The following is an 8,470-nucleotide window of genomic DNA, read 5'->3' as shown; positions in this document are numbered from 1 at the left end:
CGGAATTCGAAGTGCGGATCAATGCACACTCTAACAGCTAATATTGCCCACAACACATTGCACGGTGAATGAGAATTTGATTAGAACTACAAACACGCATGAAAACTACAAACATGGCGGATACGCGCGACCAGCGGACAGGTATGCCACGTTCCAGGCAACCTGTTACTCGTGTTTTTACAACCTTCTACCCGTGAAAGTGCACCCGAACGGCAGTCAAACCCGTGACTTCCCACTTGTGAACTCGTACTAGATCGATGTACTCCCAGTTCCGAGTTCTGGCGTAACATAGCCCGCGAAACAACAATGTCAGTCCTAATGGGTGCAGTGTTTATGCAAGTGGTACACGGTGGAAAAATAGAGCTTAGGACAATATAACGTTGCAATCAAATTAATAATAATATAAAAATAATAATAATCATAAATGTGCCCAGGCAGTTTGGCGTGACTTGCCTGGAACGCTACAAAGTCGTGAGTCGTGGTTTGAAGTGGTGATTTACCATAGGGGTGGGCGATATGACCTAAAATTAATATCACGGTATTTTTCATCTTTTGAACGCTGACGGTATAATATCACGGTATTACTTTTGTTGGTACATTTTGGGAGGAGTAGCCTGTCCTGTCCCTTTAGTATGTGAATAAAGTTAATATTTTTATAATATAATAAGTAAATGGTAGGTATCCTTATCAAAAAGAGACATGGGAGAGTATTATGCATTCTCAACATATTTATTTTGCAAAAAACCTAAAGATCTTACTTAACAGTGTACAATAAAACAAAAATTATTTTTTGTTGAAATTTAATTTCTGCAATATTTAAAACCTTTAAATAACTGGGGGAAATCAACCCATAGCAACAGTTAAAAAGTAGACAAATTCTGTGGAGAAAAAACGCGGACTTGGCAACCCTGCATCCAACACGAGCTGCTGGAGTTAATAAAGTCATTGGACACATGAGTACGAAATTTTCGTCTAAGATTTTTGCACGTAAAAAAAAGATACAGGTTATGTTAATCGAGTTTACACACTGCCTCTGAAACTTTCCGTCCGTCATAAAAAAAATTTGGATCGTGTTTGATTTTCTGCATTTTCGCATCCATAATAAGCATTTTGAGAAGGATGGCGAATATGAGAAAAAAACGCATACGAAAATCGGACTCACTGTACAATGACCTTTAGATTTGAATGATCACTGGTCGAAAGTAAAGAGAGATGACAAAAATAGACTGGAGGACTTGCTGCAATCTTGTACTCACTGACAAATATCTATTATAAGATGTGCTGCTCCCTTTACACAGAGTGTGCGTTATCGCAAAATCGAAAGTAAAAGTAAACAGCGCGATCACTCATTTAAAAGCGATTTCTATACCCTGCATATTGAAAGTGCGAAAATTATATACAATATTAGTTCGCCTCGCGCCCGCTCAATTTGTGACCCGCTGTATAAATCCTTCGGCCGGCCGCCCGGGAAAAGTCCCGGTCGTCCCGATTGCCACTCCGCCCCTGGTATAGTCTACAGGCCCGACCTTTCTTCGCGATGTTTCACCAGTCGTTTAATGGCCACTCCCCTTTTACCTACCACCTGCAAAGCTGATACGAATATGTTTTACTTTTTTATTTACAACAAGATATTTAGTATAAGGACAGGTATTCAGACCACAACTGAACGTTTGAAGAAAATGTAATGCCTTATTATTTAGAATGAGCTATTATTGATGTAAATGCAGCCGTTCGAAGCACATAATTGATTTATTACGGTATTGACGGTATTAGAAAATCCATGTCGTGGCGCAATGTCACACCGGTGCTGACTATGACACCGGTGTACCGCCCACCCCTAATTTATCAGTTAAAAAACCTGCCTGGAACACAGCATAAGCAACAGAGCGTCCAGTACAGATGCAGCTATGACGAAGTAGTATGTCCCAAAGTTTGCCTACTATTCTGCTACATACTCAAAAGTATGTACTTTTTCTTCACAAAAAGAGTACATACTTTTAGGGCATAGTATAAGTAGGCAAATTGGGACGCAGCACAGGATTCCCAGAGCAACAATCTTGACAACATTTGTGTTTGTTCTTATCATTTCCGACCAGGTAGGTGAAATATTAGGCTAATATCTTAATTAATACTGCTTGTATGTATCTTGTATGTAATAACTTTAGTTTGTCAAAATATTGCATCCTTTCTTGCTTACAAAGTCATTCTCTATATGATGTAAGAGCTTCCACACATTTTTTCCGTGGTTTAGACAGCATAAATTAGCAGAACAACGTAGTAAGTAGTACATTAACTGTGCAATTCATGCTATTGTTTACATCTGAGTATTGCCAGCCGCGCATCTGGGTAACTGACCAAATTGTGACGTAAGTGCAAACCCTCTATTAAGTAGAAACAGAGTCTGGAAATATAAAGCATTGTTCCAGTGGGACGAGGCTTCCGCATTCAGAAAAAAGTTGGAAATCAAAAGCAAATAGTAAATTAATTATATTACATTTTAGGGGTTAATCATATATTGCAAATAATTTACAAAGTGTTGTGGATTCCTTTTCCTGGATTTAAAAAAAAAAATGTAAATAATTATTGAATGCCACAAAACTCCAAAAAGCGATGAAGTGTTGACATGAGTTGGGACATTTTCCCATCTGTCCCCTCTAAAAGGAATAAGAAGACAGAAACCAAAAGCCTTGGGACCAAAAAAGTATTCAAGATGAAAGCGAACATCGGCAAAGCTTTTGATCATTGGAGGAGCTGAAAGCTTCAAAAACCAGAAGCCAAGCTTGCTTTGCTTGACAGGTAAAATACTATGCTTACACCAAAGCAGCGGGATAGTAAAGTGAGGGGGGCATGTTTTCAATTGCTAAATTTGGTCGAAGTTTTAGATTGACATCGCTTACAGCACTTCAATTTTGTTTTATACGATGATAACAGGCTATTACTGTAGCACAAATTCATCTTTTCCCAAAGAGATATTTTAAGCTAAATCCATGTCTGCTGACTGTTGCACGCCTTTTTACTGCAATAGTGAATCTATGTTGATCTGTGGACAGATGCTCTGATGTGCTGTATCTGGCCAGAGATGGCATGAAACAGGAAGGAAAGTGTAGGGGAAGACTGAACCGAAGCTGTTTAAACAGCTGTACTGAATCAGCAAGTCCAACACCATAGCCCGCACACCTAGCTGAGATATACAGTTTAAAACCTTTGTCCTACATTTTTCTATCCAAACTTGTGTTATGTTCAGATTGTACACGTTATCTCAAAATACTAAAGCCAAACCTTGCATTAAGAAGATGTCTTTTAAATATTGTCTCTCACTGATTATTTTAGCTTTTGTCCAAGTCCATACTCTTCCTCATTATAGCTTACTTTTGCAGCCTAAATGAGACTGTATTATCTACATCACACAGTCATTTACATAGTCTTTTTTTATTAACAAAGTCATTCATTACAGCGCAGCTATAACAGTTCCTGTGATAATCCAAACTGGGTGGCAGCTGCGCAGTGCCGCTCAATTAGTTCAGGCAAAAGATTGCCCACCCGCTAAATAATATCCTGAACACTTGTGCAGTGAGGTTTATTGCCCTGCGGAGCAGAGTTACTTTGGGGATGCAGAATATATTATTCTTATAGAAAATACTGAATGAACTGAGGTGTTGCTTTAGTGTTAAACCCCAAGTCAAAAAAAACCTTTAATAAAGTATACTTTAATGCATATATTTCAGTATATTTAAAAATATAAGCTAGTTTCCCATATATGGAACTGTATTATTTAATATATTAGATTATTATTTTTATGGTCTCAGGCAGAGGATGTTATTGTATTATATTGAATTTTTATGAGATGTGTAGAGCTATAAATATATCCCCACAACATCTGTCTTTTTCATTGTATTTTGATCAAATCAGTAGCGACACATATGCAACACTCTATGACTGCTGTTTGTTGATTTAAATGGACTGCTTCCAAATGACTCACATTTTATCACTGAAGATTTAAAGGCTATTACTTTAACCCATCTGGCATGACATCACTCCAAATCACTCCTCAAAAATGCATGAAAGGCGACTCAGTCTTGGCCTTTCTCTCATCTACTCTCTGTCAAGAATCTGATGTTCAGCTTGATGGGGCTGAAACTCCTATGACAGTTGGGAGAAAAACACAGTCCCAGTAGACTCCAGCTGTCACTCTATCTTTATGTAAAGTGGAGATGAGTGTGTCAAGACAAGTCTTCACCTAAAATTTACTTGGACAGCGGCAGGCAAGCTCTGCACTGAAAGAAAACACATACATGTCATCTGAGTTAGTTTCGCTTTAAACATTTTCTTCCACATTTTGGGTCCTTCATGTTATTAACTTAACTTAAGATTTCAACATAGTTGTTATATGAAGGGAACAATTAAATTATTATTGTTGCTACTTTTAATAAAATTCTATTTATGTATACGTTTTATTTTGTATTCTTGAACCAGACTTTCAGAGTCCTGGTCTATATATATATATATATATATATATATATATATATATATTATATATATATATTATATAGCAATATATATAACACACACTACCAGTCAAAAGTTTTTGAACAGTAAGATTTAAAAAAGAAAAAAATTGTAAGATGTCTCTTCTGCTCACCAAGCCTGCATTTATTTAATCCAAAGTACAGCAAAAACAGTAAAATTTTGAAATATTTGGCTTACATAACTGAATGTCAGTGCCCACGTCTCAAGAGTTGGCACAATCCTTGCGGTCGGACAGAAGGAGAGAGAAAAGAAAGAAAGGAAGAAAGCATAAAAAACAAAAACAAGGCAAGGTTAAAGTTTACAATGAGTAGTGTAGCTTGCCAAAACCTAATGGCTTGATATATGCCCTGCAGCACACAGACGCCAGGCGGTACCTGTCTCCTCCAAGCACGGCACATGCTGTGTCTTTATAAATAGAAAAAAAGGACAAAAAACAGACTACCTCGACTTGTGATGATGAATTCATTGCTTGAAACTATACTATAGTATCTGTATCAGCTTCAACACACTTTACCTGTCTCCCCCTCAGGGAGAAGGAGGGAACTCTATACCTGGTTGTATCCACAGCATGTGGATGTCAATTAATAATGTCAGTTAACATTTCCATTCCCGCTCCCCACCCTCAGAGCTTGACCTTTCCTGAAGCCCTTTACTTTGCTGGCTTTTTAATAGCTCCTGCCAGGAATGATATCAGAGCTGGAGGGTTAGAGCCGCAACTGCAATACAAAGGAGTAACAAAAGACAGGAAGACGAGAGGAGCTGATAACCAGCTCTGCAAAGAGGTAAATGTGACGAGACACACACACACACACACACACACACACACTGGTTTACATGTTTTATAGGGACATTCCATAGGCGTAATGGTTTTTATACTGTACAAACCGTACTTTCTATGGCCCTACACCTACCCTACACCTAAACCTAGCCCTCACAGGAGATTGTGCACACTTTTACTTCCTCAAAAAAACTCATTGTGCATGATTTATAAGCCTGTTTCCTCATGGGGACCTGAGAAATGTCCCCACAAGGTCAAAATCTACTGGTATTCCTATCCTTGTGGGGACATTTGGTCCCCACAACGTGATGAATACCAGGTACACACACACACACACACACACACACACACACACACATTGGGTTTACATGTTTTATGGGGACATTCCATAGGCGTAATGGTTTTTATACTGTACAAACCGTACTTTCTATCGCCCTACACCTACCCTACACCTAAACCTAGCCCTCACAGGAGATTGTGCACACTTTTACTTCATCAAAAAAACTCATTGTGCATGATTTATAAGCCTGTTTCCTCATGGGGACCTGAGAAATGTCCCCACAAGGTCAAAATCTACTGGTATTCCTATCCTTGTGGGGACATTTGGTCCCCACAACGTGATGAATACCAGGTACACACACACACACACACACACACACACACACACACAGCTTTGTCTATTGATGGAAATATTCTGAAAACATTTAGAATCCTTTTCTGCAATTCTAACCAGCAAACATGCTTTCTATAAACGACAGGCAATTGTTTCACAAAACTTTCCAGAATTTATATTCAACATTATTGCTCTTCGTAGAGTAAAGCGGCTTATATTCGGATGTTGCTCATCTGTATTAAGGTCTATCAGGGATTACTTGAACTGTGAAAGATCATTTCTGACTCACTGAACCTGATGAATCAGACATACCTCATTTTCACAAATGCTTTCAACTTTCTGCACTGAAAAAAAATGACTTTTAAAACTAAAAACACCAGAACGATTTTGGTGAGGTGTTTAATATATATTGTTATACATGTAATATATTCTATAATTTTATATGCAATTCAAATGCATAAGTCTAAATATATTTTTGAGAGTATATACTCAAACAAATTTAAGCCTAAATTTAATATTTATGTATTTGGATTGTATATAAAAAATTGCATAATTTATAATAACTATTTGCATGTATTTGGTTTTCTTTAAATAACCATATATACAGCTGAGTTCAAAAGTTTACATACACCTTGCAGAATTTGTGAAATGTTAATTATTTGACCAAAATAGGAGGGATCATACAAAATGCATGTTATTTTTTATTTAGTATCCACATAAAAGATGTTTCTATAGTCCACAAAAGAAACAACTGAGGGACTCATATGCAACTATTACAGAAGGTTCAAATGCTCACTGATGCGTCAGAAGGAAACACAATGCATTAAGAGCTGGGGGTGAAAACATTTTGAATTTGTCTTCTGGGAAACATGTAAATATCGTCTGTGGCTTCTGAAGGGCACTACTAAATGAAAAAAGTGCATATCTTCAGTCTTTTCAAAAGTTTTCACCCCTGGCTCTTAATGATTAGTTCCCTTCCGGGAACTCGAGCCGCGTCAGGAACGCTATGGGGAACGCCATTGGCGGGCCGCACTCTGAACTGTGTATAACAACCAATGAAATGACGGGAGTGACGTCACAGGCGCGGTGACGTCATCGACCGGGAAGTATAAAACGCGTGCGTTTGAAGCCGGCGGCAGCTTTTGTCATTCAGCGAGAGCGCTCTGTGTCTGTGTCTGTCTCGGTCATACTGCTGTTTTTTCGTGCCAGTTTGCACGGCTTTTATTTGAGTAGTATGACCTTTAAAATGCAACCATGGGGGAAAGAAGTGTTACGAAACTAGGCGGTACAAGCAGCCACATAGATAGTGTGTTCCTTCCTGCCAATGCTTCATTGTTGGTGGGGATACACACAGTCTATGTGTGGTCTGCTTGAGTGTAGAGCACGCACAGTCAGCCCTCGAAAAGGCTGACTGCCCACAGTGTGAGCGTAAAAATCTCCACTGCGGGTGCTCCACAGAAGGCTCTCTTCGAGGAGGGAGCCTTCGCCAGCGTTTCTCGCGGGTCTGGCCCCGCTTCCGCCGAGGCGGAGCGGTTGCTGCACTCGCTGAGATCGCGGCTCGATCTATTAGAGGGACTGGAGACGGGTGTTTTAAAAATACCCTATCTCCTCTCCTATCTGATGGATCGGTAAACCTTTTTTCTGGATGAGGAAGCCCGCAATGCGGTTACTTCCCTCCAGGAAAGGTTTTCAACGCTTTCCATATCTTCCTCCAAGGAGGTTGATGTAAGGTGCGTTGTCAAAAGTATTTAACCGCCCCCCCTGATCGCCTCAGTATGATGAGCTGGTGGTTGTGCTGACTGTGCATTAGCTAAATAAGATATGAGCCGCAGAAAAGCAAACGTTTTGCTTCCTGCGGACTAAGTCAGCACTTCCAAACGGAGCTTTCTGTCCTTCCCGATCTACATTGAGTTTTAGATCTGGGAAAAACTAGAAAGTAAAGATGACGCCGCGGGTTGAACAGACGCTATCAGCCTCTGTTCCCCGGTCTAGGCATCATTTCTGAAGGCTCCGTCTTTGCTCTTCAGGCCGCCTAATAAAACTTCAGGCTTGATGAGCAAATGAACACGTGTCGGGGTTCCTGACGGGAAAGATTTAAACCCCAGCCGTGTACCAGCTCTCCACATCAGAGGCGCAGAAACAGAGCGATGCCGCCCGCGTTCCTCCGGCTATGCCTAGAGGACCCGGAAAGCAACGCTCTAAGTCGGGGGCTTCCAAGAAAAAGAAGAGGTTCGACCTGAGGGTCGTCCTCCTATCCAGGAAGTCCTCGCCTAAACGGCCCTGACGGTTGTGGCTCAGGGCCGTTGAGGGCAGCCCCTCGCGAGGGGGTTTGCACCGTACCTCCGGGTGCGGGTTTCAGACCCCTTCGTGGCCCTCAGGAGATGAGTCAGCTAACCCTGCCAGTGTTACAGGGCGCGGCTATCTCCCGCGAACATCCTCTAGCTGTTCCGCCCGGAAACGTAGCGGCCCTGGAGAGTTCGCAGCCCCCGCGGGGGTCTCTCGAAGAGCTAGTTCAGGAGCTTCCTGCCAGCTTGCTGTTACAGGTCTCCGAG

Source organism: Garra rufa, chromosome 3 (genome assembly GCF_049309525.1).
Source record: "Garra rufa chromosome 3, GarRuf1.0, whole genome shotgun sequence".
In the NCBI taxonomy this organism is placed as follows: domain Eukaryota; kingdom Metazoa; phylum Chordata; class Actinopteri; order Cypriniformes; family Cyprinidae; genus Garra; species Garra rufa.
The sequence above is the reverse complement of the archived record's forward strand: the minus strand, read 5'-3'. Positions refer to the sequence as shown.